At 39.6% G+C, this 11,717-nt stretch overlaps 1 pseudogene; it reads right to left on the bottom strand.

Annotated features, from left to right (window-relative positions):
• The window catches only part of LOC107586889 (calpain-1 catalytic subunit-like), a 27,930-nt pseudogene extending 19,062 nt beyond the window's left edge, over window positions 1-8,868 (bottom strand).
• Window positions 8,869-11,717: the final 2,849 nt, after the last annotated feature.

Below are 11,717 nucleotides of genomic sequence, written 5' to 3'. Positions count from 1 at the left end.
TTTTAGAAATAGCCTTTGTGCACAGCCAGCCTTGTACTCTTCTAGGTTCAAAAAACTGTCATCCATAAAATGCGTTGCACAAATTCGAACATCTGGGTTGTGCTGTTCTTTTGTAAATAAATATTAACCAATGATTCTGAGTTGCATCTACTTCCGGAAGGCCAAATAAAGTGCTTTTGCTTTCGCACTGAAACACACAGCGTCTCCCTGACATGGCTGCATCAACACTACTGCTGTTCCTGAAACCACGCCTTCATTCTTTGAGTGCACATTTGGGTGGCATTATGCTAATATTTCCACATAGTGACATAGACATGTGGGGGCGTGTTAGAACGAGCCGTTTTAGGTAGGCGTGGTTGACTTAACTTTTATAAAGAATATCTCTTTGGACTTGAGACTTTAGTCTTTGCAACTTTACAGATCTTCTTTATGCACCAAGAGCTTGTAACACTCCAAAGAGAAAGGAAAACTTGAAATCGCATCATATGACCCCTTTAAATTATTCCCTTAATATTTCTAGTGTGGCCCGTATAGTGAAAAACATGAGAAGAAACGTACTTCGCGTTAAACAGGTTGTTTTTGAAAATCTGTGCACAAAATAAATTTTCATTGATGACTGCAGTGTTAATAATTTTAATTAAAGGCCTGTAATTCAATTGTATAAATTAATAGACCTGTTTAACAAAAACTTTTTAAAAACATTTTCAATGAGGAGTAGCCTAAGCCTACATTTTAATTATCCTCACAGCGCGCCATACGGTAATACGCTACGAAATTATTGCAGCGCAATAATATTGCCAATTTATGATGCTTTGTTTTGTGTTTTGACTATCTCTGGCTATCGTCGACACATGATACGACGCATCTCAGCATCGAGAAAGACGAGAGCGTCTATTACCTCAGCAGCAACCAATAATAATGACAATCTCGCTTCTACAGCGCTTATTTTGATATTTAACGTTAGATCTTTCATATTCTTGGAACAAAATAAATGCTTAAGGTTGATTCAGTATTACTCTTAATGAAAAAAATATCCCACACACAACATCAGCAATACTACAATGACAAAGTAGCTTATATTAAACATAAACATTTTATCAACAGAACGAATAAGACATAACCGCATTGTAACAAATAAATAAAAGGTTTTGGGATTTTCAACTTACTTCAAACGAATGCTTAGTTTGTGGCTCATTATTATTATTATTATTATTAATAATAATAATAATACAAAAGGCTATACAATAAAACAGTATGATGACAAATTTACTTATATTAAACTTTGAACTTTTATTACCAATATGAATAAGGAAAATATGTTTTACCCGCATTGTAACTGTTACGGGGCAAACAAGACGTGAGACGTACGGATGCATTTGCAAACTTTATTAAGGGTGTGGTCAAAACAGACGAGGGTCAGGCAATGGCAAACCGGTATATAGAAGACAAAACAAGAGCAGTCCAGTAAACAAGCAAGGGTCAATTGACGGCGAACATAATCCAACAGGGGCGAGACTGGAGGGATAATCCAGGTACAAGGCAAAGATCCGAACACGAGAAAACAGACAAGGCAAGACTAAGATAAGGCTAGGAAAACTAAGCAGGCTCCATAAAGTAGCTTTCAGCTATAGCAGTGATACACGCTAAACAGTAATAGAAGAGGCAAGATGAAGAGTAATTCAAAGGCTAGTGTGGGTCTGAGATCGGCGAACAATTTCCAGAGAGGTAGGCAATAGAAGAATCCAAGACAGGCAGGAGATCAGGAAACAGGAAATCAGGCACCAAACTAGACAGGACTAGACTAGACTAGACATAGACAAAACTCTGAAATGGCTCTGTAACATAACTATCACACAATAAGCGCTAAGCAATACTCGGCAGTGAATGGTTGTTTGAGACTGATTCTTATAGTGGGAGTACTGGGTAGCAGCTGTGTGTGATAAGTTTCAGGTGAGCTTGTGATTAGCGCAATTGAGCATGGGAAATGTAGTCCAGGGTGATGTGTAATAGTCTGTGTGGTGTGAGAGTCAATATAATGGGAGGGCGACCTCTGGTGGCAAGTGGATGGAAGTTCATGGACAGGATTCGTGACAGTAACACAAATAAATAAACAGTCTTCGGATTTCCCCTTTCTTTAAAATGATCGTAGTTTGTGGTTCATTATTAGCCTATTAATTAAAACACATCAGCCATAAAATAGTACAATGGCAAATTCGCATAGGCCTTTATTAAACATCTAACTTTTATTAACAAAATGAAATATAGTCTTATAGTCTACTTGTGTTGTAACCCAAATAAATAGCCTAAGGTATTTTCCCTCTTTTAAAACAAATGCTTATTCATTGTTTTTTCCCTCTTTTAAAACAAATGCTTAGTTTGTGGTTCATTGTTTTATTTATTTATTTAGGCTACATTTAATGAAAACAGCAACAATAAAGACAAACTCGCTTATATTAAACGGAGAAATGAAACTTTTTTTAACAAAAGGTGGTCTTTTGGATCATAGTGTCTCGTATCACTCTCGTTACGTGATCAAACACCCCCCCCCTCCCCCAAATAGATATGTGTAAAAAATAAAAAAAATTATAAATTAAATAAAAAAAATTTAAAATCCCTACTTTCTCTATTTTCTATGTGCGTTCTTAAATTGTATTAATTTGTAAGTGTCATATTTGGCAGTTGGCATTAAAGTTATATCACTAATAACAGTGGCATATGAGAAGTTTATACCACAGAAAAAAATTCTAAAATATGCCTTTTTCGAAGCTGCTGTATATAAAAAACACAAGGGGGCTGAATTTGTATGCTGAAGCTTATAGGCGTTCATTATTTTCACTCAATTTAATTAGTTTTTTAGCACCCTCTCTGAACTGTTAAGCCCCCCCTTAGCACCCCCAACAAAAAAATCCTGGAGCCGCCACTGAGGCTAATTCAATGCGAAACTAAAAGCAAACAGCGTTGTTGCGCAGCCTACCTCTCTCATTCGGCATTAATCCAATTAAATGTGCCCATATTTGCGATGTATTTATTATGTAAAACAGGCTTATAACGCACTTAAAAAACATCCTCTTCACATGAGCAAATGTGTCTTTGGCCCGAGCTCAGGCTGAACGGCACCGATTGTAGCTACTACGCAGTATGCACTATTTAAATTAACCAGTGTATCTATATGTTTGGTCGACTGTATTTTATTCTGATAATGAACAGGCTGCAACGTTTGCAATGCTGTGTGTGCATGAGGCGCCCGCGCGATCGATCAGCGGAAACAAACAACAAAAAAATATTCCGTCATCTTTGGTCATACAGATCATTCGAAACTGCAATGTGTTTACTTCTATTTCTGTCATCTCAGTTTCCTTTCGGTGGACTTTCGTAGAGCACCGCGCCACACAAATAGCCTATGAACCAAATTCAGCATATCTCTGTCTTTTCCTTTCGTTTTGTTAATCAGGCTATTTAAGTCAAATATTTCGCATATTCATTCATTTTACATATAGACTATGATTTAATAAAAACAGATTTTTTTATTTTTAGTTAAACTTAATTTTTGTTTCTTGTCTGCGCTGGTCCACCACCTTTTTTCTCTTCTCCGACCCCGCAGCTCTTTCCGATTGTTTAGTGTTAGTGGCACCAGTCCAGGTGTTTCCAGGTTTTACTCGTGCTATTTCTCCATGTTGAGAGTATGGTGTGGCATCATATTGCGAAGCATTCTTATCCTTTTCTCCGATGAACTGAAAATAAGAGTGTGTCCATCTCACAAATGTAGAATCCGTCTCTGCAGTCATCTCAACCATCTAATTCCAGCAACAGAAGGTAGACAAACTATTTTACCCGCAGAATGTTTTCTCTGGTGCTGTTTTGCGGTGTTGGTAAATTCACCACTTAATTTAGAGTTAAAATATGTTGTTATAACTTGCGTTACTGAGATTGTAACCAGTAATAATATTACCCAAATTTTATTAGTAATGCGTCATGTTACTACGTAACAGCAAAACGTAATATACTACTGTAATATTATTACTTTTGTAATGCATTACTGTCACGGTGCATGCGGGGAGATGAAGCGAGGACTCAATTGCAGGAGAAATGGTTATTTATTTTAATAATAAAAAATAAAACAAAAACAAACTCAAACCACCCCGAGGGGGAAAAACAGACAGGCATACCTAAAGCTGCACCACATGCAGACACGAAACACACACAATGAGAAATGATGGATCAGCACAGGATGACAGACACCAGGAGAATAAATAGGAACCAAACGAGGAGGCTAACGAGGGAGACACAGGTGGAGCAACTTAAACAATAACGAGGTAACAAGATGGGAGGGGCAAGACAATTGACAGGAGAGAGCACATGCCAACAGACAAACACAACACAAGCCATGTGCTCCCAGAACACAGTCATCTGGTGGCCCTCCTGGGCACACCCGCTAAAGACTGTGACACATTACTCCCAACACTGCATATCACCCTGTAGCGCAAGACTGGTTACCCACTAAAGCTAAGCAGGGCTGAGCCTGGTCAGTACCTGGATGGGAAGCCTCCTGGGAAAACTAGGTCGCTGCTGGAAGAGGTGTTAGTGAGGCCAGCAGGGGGTCTGTGTGGGTCCTAACGCCCCAGTATAGTGACAGGGACGTCAACAAGCACCATCCTGCACTAAAGCTAAGCAGGGCTGAGCCTGGTCAGTACCTGGATGGGAAGCCTCCTGGGAAAACTAGGTCGCTGCTGGAAGAGGTGTTAGTGAGGCCAGCAGGGGGTCTGTGTGGGTCCTAACGCCCCAGTATAGTGACAGGGACGTCAACAAGCACCATCCTGCGGATGAGACGTTAAACCGAGGTCCTGACTCTCTGTGGTCATTAAAAATCCCAGGTTGTCTTTCGAAAAGAATAGAGGTGTGACCTCGGCGTCCTGGCCAAATTTGCCCATTGGCCTCTGATCATCATGGCCTCCTAACAATCCCCATATCTATTGATTGACTTCATCACTCGGTCTCTTCTCCACCAATAAGTGTGGTGGGTGTTCTGGTGCACTATGGCTGCCGTCGCATCATCCAGGTGGATGCTGCACACTGGTGGTGGATGAGGAGATACCCCCTGACAATATAAAGCGCTTTGAGTGCCTAGAAAAGCACTATATAAATGTAATTAATTATTATTATTATTATTATTATAATACTTAATTTTCAGAGGAAATTTATTTTGTAAGATTTTTTAAGACTTGGTAGCACTTGCTGTACAGTTTAAATTAAATTTTGCTGTACAGATTCTAATTTAATTTTCTGTATGACAGGTTTTTCTTTGCAGCGTCCTTTTTTGCTCTGTTGTCTGGATCAAGTTTTGTTAAGTTTGGGCATTTTGTGGAGCAGATATAGGATAGACCATTTAATTGGAAGAGGAGTTTGAAAAAGTAGGTGTTTTGTTTGCTGTATTTGTACCCTTCCATTGGGGTACCTAGCACAGTAGTTCGGTACCTAAAGGGTGGAGCTTGACTCAATGCAGAGCATTGATTGGTTGACAGAGAATCGTCACTTTCCCGTGCTACAAGGGGAATGCGCAAACACAAAAAAATACATAAGTGTATTACAAAAAAATATATAACCGTGTATTTTTTGTAATTTTAGAGTATGTTTGGTTGACTATTTTATTCTGATAATGAACAGGCTGCAACGTTTGCAATGCTGTGTGTGCATGAGGCGCCCGCGCGATCGATCAGCGGAAACAAACAACAAAAAAATATTCCGTCATCTTTGGTCATACAGATCATTCGAAACTGCAATGTGTTTACTTCTATTTCTGTCATCTCAGTTTCCTTTCGGTGGACTTTCGTAGAGCACCGCGCCACACAAATAGCCTATGAACCAAATTCAGCATATCTCTGTCTTTTCCTTTCGTTTTGTTAATCAGGCTATTTAAGTCAAATATTTCGCATATTCATTCATTTTACATATAGACTATGATTTAATAAAAACAGATTTTTTTATTTTTAGTTAAACTTAATTTTTGTTTCTTGTCTGCGCTGGTCCACCACCTTTTTTCTCTTCTCCGACCCCGCAGCTCTTTCCGATTGTTTAGTGTTAGTGGCACCAGTCCAGGTGTTTCCAGGTTTTACTCGTGCTATTTCTCCATGTTGAGAGTATGGTGTGGCATCATATTGCGAAGCATTCTTATCCTTTTCTCCGATGAACTGAAAATAAGAGTGTGTCCATCTCACAAATGTAGAATCCGTCTCTGCAGTCATCTCAACCATCTAATTCCAGCAACAGAAGGTAGACAAACTATTTTACCCGCAGAATGTTTTCTCTGGTGCTGTTTTGCGGTGTTGGTAAATTCACCACTTAATTTAGAGTTAAAATATGTTGTTATAACTTGCGTTACTGAGATTGTAACCAGTAATAATATTACCCAAATTTTATTAGTAATGCGTCATGTTACTACGTAACAGCAAAACGTAATATACTACTGTAATATTATTACTTTTGTAATGCATTACTGTCACGGTGCATGCGGGGAGATGAAGCGAGGACTCAATTGCAGGAGAAATGGTTATTTATTTTAATAATAAAAAATAAAACAAAAACAAACTCAAACCACCCCGAGGGGGAAAAACAGACAGGCATACCTAAAGCTGCACCACATGCAGACACGAAACACACACAATGAGAAATGATGGATCAGCACAGGATGACAGACACCAGGAGAATAAATAGGAACCAAACGAGGAGGCTAACGAGGGAGACACAGGTGGAGCAACTTAAACAATAACGAGGTAACAAGATGGGAGGGGCAAGACAATTGACAGGAGAGAGCACATGGCAACAGACAAACACAACACAAGCCATGTGCTCCCAGAACACAGTCATCTGGTGGCCCTCCTGGGCACACCCGCTAAAGACTGTGACACATTACTCCCAACACTGCATATCACCCTGTAGCGCAAGACTGGTTACCCACTAAAGCTAAGCAGGGCTGAGCCTGGTCAGTACCTGGATGGGAAGCCTCCTGGGAAAACTAGGTCGCTGCTGGAAGAGGTGTTAGTGAGGCCAGCAGGGGGTCTGTGTGGGTCCTAACGCCCCAGTATAGTGACAGGGACGTCAACAAGCACCATCCTGCGGATGAGACGTTAAACCGAGGTCCTGACTCTCTGTGGTCATTAAAAATCCCAGGTTGTCTTTCGAAAAGAATAGAGGTGTGACCTCGGCGTCCTGGCCAAATTTGCCCATTGGCCTCTGATCATCATGGCCTCCTAACAATCCCCATATCTATTGATTGACTTCATCACTCGGTCTCTTCTCCACCAATAAGTGTGGTGGGTGTTCTGGTGCACTATGGCTGCCGTCGCATCATCCAGGTGGATGCTGCACACTGGTGGTGGATGAGGAGATACCCCCTGACAATATAAAGCGCTTTGAGTGCCTAGAAAAGCACTATATAAATGTAATTAATTATTATTATTATTATTATTATTATTATAATACTTAATTTTCAGAGGAAATTTATTTTGTAAGATTTTTTAAGACTGGTAGCACTTGCTGTACAGTTTAAATTAAATTTTGCTGTACAGATTCTAATTTAATTTTCTGTATGACAGGTTTTTCTTTGCAGCGTCCTTTTTTGCTCTGTTGTCTGGATCAAGTTTTGTTAAGTTTGGGCATTTTGTGGAGCAGATATAGGATAGACCATTTAATTGGAAGAGGAGTTTGAAAAAGTAGGTGTTTTGTTTGCTGTATTTGTACCCTTCCATTGGGGTACCTAGCACAGTAGTTCGGTACCTAAAGGGTGGAGCTTGACTCAATGCAGAGCATTGATTGGTTGACAGAGAATCGTCACTTTCCCGTGCTACAAGGGGAATGCGCAAACACAAAAAAATACATAAGTGTATTACAAAAAAATATATAACCGTGTATTTTTTGTAATTTTAGAGAATGACGTTGATCACTATTTTCTGGCATTCACCACGCCTATCAAGTAAAAGTACTGTTTGCGGTGGAAACACAAGCTGGATTAGGATTTACCGTACTGAACTGAACTGACCCGTACTGCTCGGTGGAAACGAGCCATAAGATTTACAGCAGTCCAAACCTGCTTCTAGAGGGCAACTGTCCTGCAGAGTTTTGCTCCAAACATAATTAAGCACACCTAAACCAGCTAATCAAAGTCTTCAGACTCACTAGAAACATCTAGGCAAGTGTGTTGGAGCTGGTTGCAGCTAAACTCTGCAGAACATTGGGTTGGACATCCCTGGTCTATAACAACAAAATTGAGGTTATCCAGACATACCTACACTCCCTTGGGCATAGTCAAACCTGGACACTGTCTTTACAATAAATTCAGCCAAATTTGAATATAATACCTGAAAGAAATTAAGTAATACAGCTTCAGTATTGTTCAACTGATCTATTCTGTGAAAGGGATATTTTGACTGATGGTGTTTTTAATAATGGCATTATCTTTTTAATCTTTCTGAATATGACCAGAATCTGCTATATCTGTTACTAGAGGTCAATTTTATTAATGTATTTTTAATTATTTCAAGCATTTAGCTTGTCACAGTCAGCTGACTTTAAAAAAAAAGACTCTTTTAACTTTCAACAAAAGTGTATATTTTACACTCCTCTTACATTTTGTGCAATATTGTCAGAACACACATGCAGTTGCAAAACGCAGGTCTGCCTACATACCGTTGGTCTTATCCACTCCACCCTGGCCATATCATCTGGCTCCAGCAGCCCTTTGCCAATAGAATGGGGATCTGGTGGGAAAAACTCAACAAATCTCTGTCTTGTCTTGAGATAGTAGTCTTGTAAAAAGTTGTAGTCCTGATCCATGAACTTTAGAGGATTTGTTTCAGAGCCCATTCCACCCTTCATGTTGCAGTCATTTACGACTTTTAAGCACATGCCATGTGGAACCGATGGAGGAGGCATTTTGAAATCTGTCTGGATTTTTTATTTTTTTAATGAGGGAAATCAAGCCTAACGTTAGTTCTGGCAGGTCAAGTTAGTAAAGCTCGCATCAGCTGACTCTCAGCTGATCCCCATCTACTTATAGGAATATGACACCCATCTAATCATTCATATACAAGGTCCCTCAGTATTATCAGCAGTTTTCGCATTGCTCAATAGCTAATTACCCTCCTCCATCCCCAGCTCCTCCTCTGTCAGTCAGGATTCAACCTTCTGATTATCCTTTGAATCAGACTAATTCTAAAATGTGTACATATAATTATTGAACTTTAACGATATCTGCAATACATTTATCCTGGTTCTGTTCACCCTGGGGGGGGGGGGTTATCGCTGCTCTCCCTGTTCTCATCCATGCTAGGCTGCATGGATGCGCAGGGAGTTCTTGGCCAGAACAGAACCATACCGCCAATCCAAACTGTATGCTAATTGTCAATCATCTTTGACGATAATGGTCCTGACAGAAATAAAACAACAATACAAATATATTACAATGCTTTGATAAAAGTTACCTCTGTCACATTCATGTCCAGCAAATTTACCACATGACATTCCCTGCCGCCAGAAATCCCAGACCCAAACTGTTTATCTTCATTTTAAAATCATTTAAGAGGTGTTTATACCCTCACAGCGCAATGCATCTGTGCATCTCATAGTTCTAGATGACTGCCCCTGTGTGGCATGTGTAATGAGGAAGGCGTGACGACAAAGTGGGGATTCAATTGCAAGGCTGTAATAAGAGCGTAGTCAAACAGGCGTGGTCAACAACAGCAAACAACGATGGCAGTGGCAAGGCAAAAGAGTAATCCAGATAATCAGGTAATGGTCAGGGCAGGCAGCAAAACAATCATAAATAAGAAAACAGTCCAGGGATCAAAAACACGAAGGCAAGGAAACAGAGAAACTAGAAACACGGCAACTTAGAAACCACGGAAGAGCTATACAACATTCAATCACCAGCGATAACAGAGCGTGTGTGCTATTCTTATAGTCCTACTAATGTGAGACAGCTGTGAACTGATGATGAGATCTGATGAGAGACAGGTGATGCACTTGATGAGTCCGGGCAAAGGATTATGGGAAATGGAGTCCTGAGTAAATGCAAGGTACAGAATGGAGTGCCCTCTAGAGGAGCTCATGGACACTCCAGCTGGAGATCATGACAGCATGTCTACATGTCTTGCTGTTCTGGTCTTTGGATATAGTTGTCCATATTTTCTATTAGACCTAAACAAATTCTATCCTGTTATAGATTTTCCTGAGTTACACTTACATTTACATTATACTTGAAGCATTTATCCAAAGCAACTTACACTGTATCATAGCATACATTTTATCTATTGATAGTGCCATGCTCTACTGTTTATGCTTCATAATAAATTCTTAGAGAACAACATCTAAAGATGTACTGTAAATATACACTAGCACACAAGTAATTTACTTTGCATAGATTACAGCCTATTGAAAAATAAATGTAATTAAATTCATACAAGTATTGATACAATTTGATCGGTTTTCATTAGTATAAAGTGTGTTTTCACCCAACTAGTTTGTATCTACAATAAGAATATAGTTTATCCATTTCTATTTATATGTTTGTTAACAAAAAAGTGTTTGGCAGAAGAACATCTGAGTCTTTGTCATCCTGAGAAACTTAAATCCTTCACATCTGCCACAGAAAAAAAATGTTGGCCAACATGTTTCACAGCATGCAAATTATTATTTTTGTCTTACTTGCAAATAAAGACAATTTGTGTTTCAAGAATGGAAGTCTTATGGTTGAGTAAGTGATGAAACAATTTTCTTTCTGTCTTTCTTTCTTTCTTTCTTTCTTTCTTTAACTAGCCTTTTTATATTGTAGCATCTCTGGTCCTGGAATCTGACTGGTCGAGCAATGTTCAAGAGTGGACTTTTGTATAACTCCACCTGTCTGATTCGGGTCATGACTCTCAGTTCTTAGAAACACTTTGGTAAATCCTAAGTACATATATCTCTATATCATTGGTTTAAGCCAACAGTATTTGTCAATGAAGAATTGAATCCAGGATTATGAGAGGTCTTACACCATGATAAGAAGCACAGCCCATGAGGGTTTGTGAATTGGCTCCATGATCCATAATGTCCCACAGATAAGCAGGAGCTTCATTCAACACAAACTGCATGTGCACCCCACCAATGAAGTTCATCAGGGCCTCAGACATGAATCCGCCATCTAGGTCTGTGTACCCTGTAATGTCAGAACAATTTTATGGTGTGTAAATGCTACAATGTCACAGACATTCTGTAAAGTAGTGAATATGATGTAATGAGCACTGTCAATGTTTATAGATGTTACAGTGTTCCTTCCCACAACAACATACAAATCTATTAAGAGGGACAGATCAAAGTTAAGATCATGCATATGTTTCACACATCAATATTCTAGAGACAAGAAACAATAAGTACATTAATTCTGTCTTTATGTCACAGCATCTGCTGGCACCTACTTTGCATAAGGGGAAGTTGTGGCTTAATGGTTAGAGAGTCGGACTCGTAACCCAAAGGTTGTGGGTTCGAGTCTCACACCGGCAGGGATTGTAGGTGGGGGGAGTGAATGTACAGCTCTCTTCCACCTTCAATACCATGACTGAGGTGCCCTTGAGCAAGGCACCGAACCCCCAACTGCTCCCCGGGCACCGCAGCATAAATGGCTCCCCACATAAATGGGTGTGTGTTCATGGTGTGTGTGTGTGTGTGTGTGTGTGTGTGTGTGTGTG

This window comes from Sinocyclocheilus grahami, unplaced genomic scaffold (assembly GCF_001515645.1).
Source record: "Sinocyclocheilus grahami isolate Dianchi unplaced genomic scaffold, SAMN03320097.WGS_v1.1 scaffold86.1, whole genome shotgun sequence".
NCBI classification, from domain to species: Eukaryota; Metazoa; Chordata; class Actinopteri; order Cypriniformes; family Cyprinidae; genus Sinocyclocheilus; species Sinocyclocheilus grahami.
This window is presented reverse-complemented; position numbering and strand designations above follow the sequence as displayed.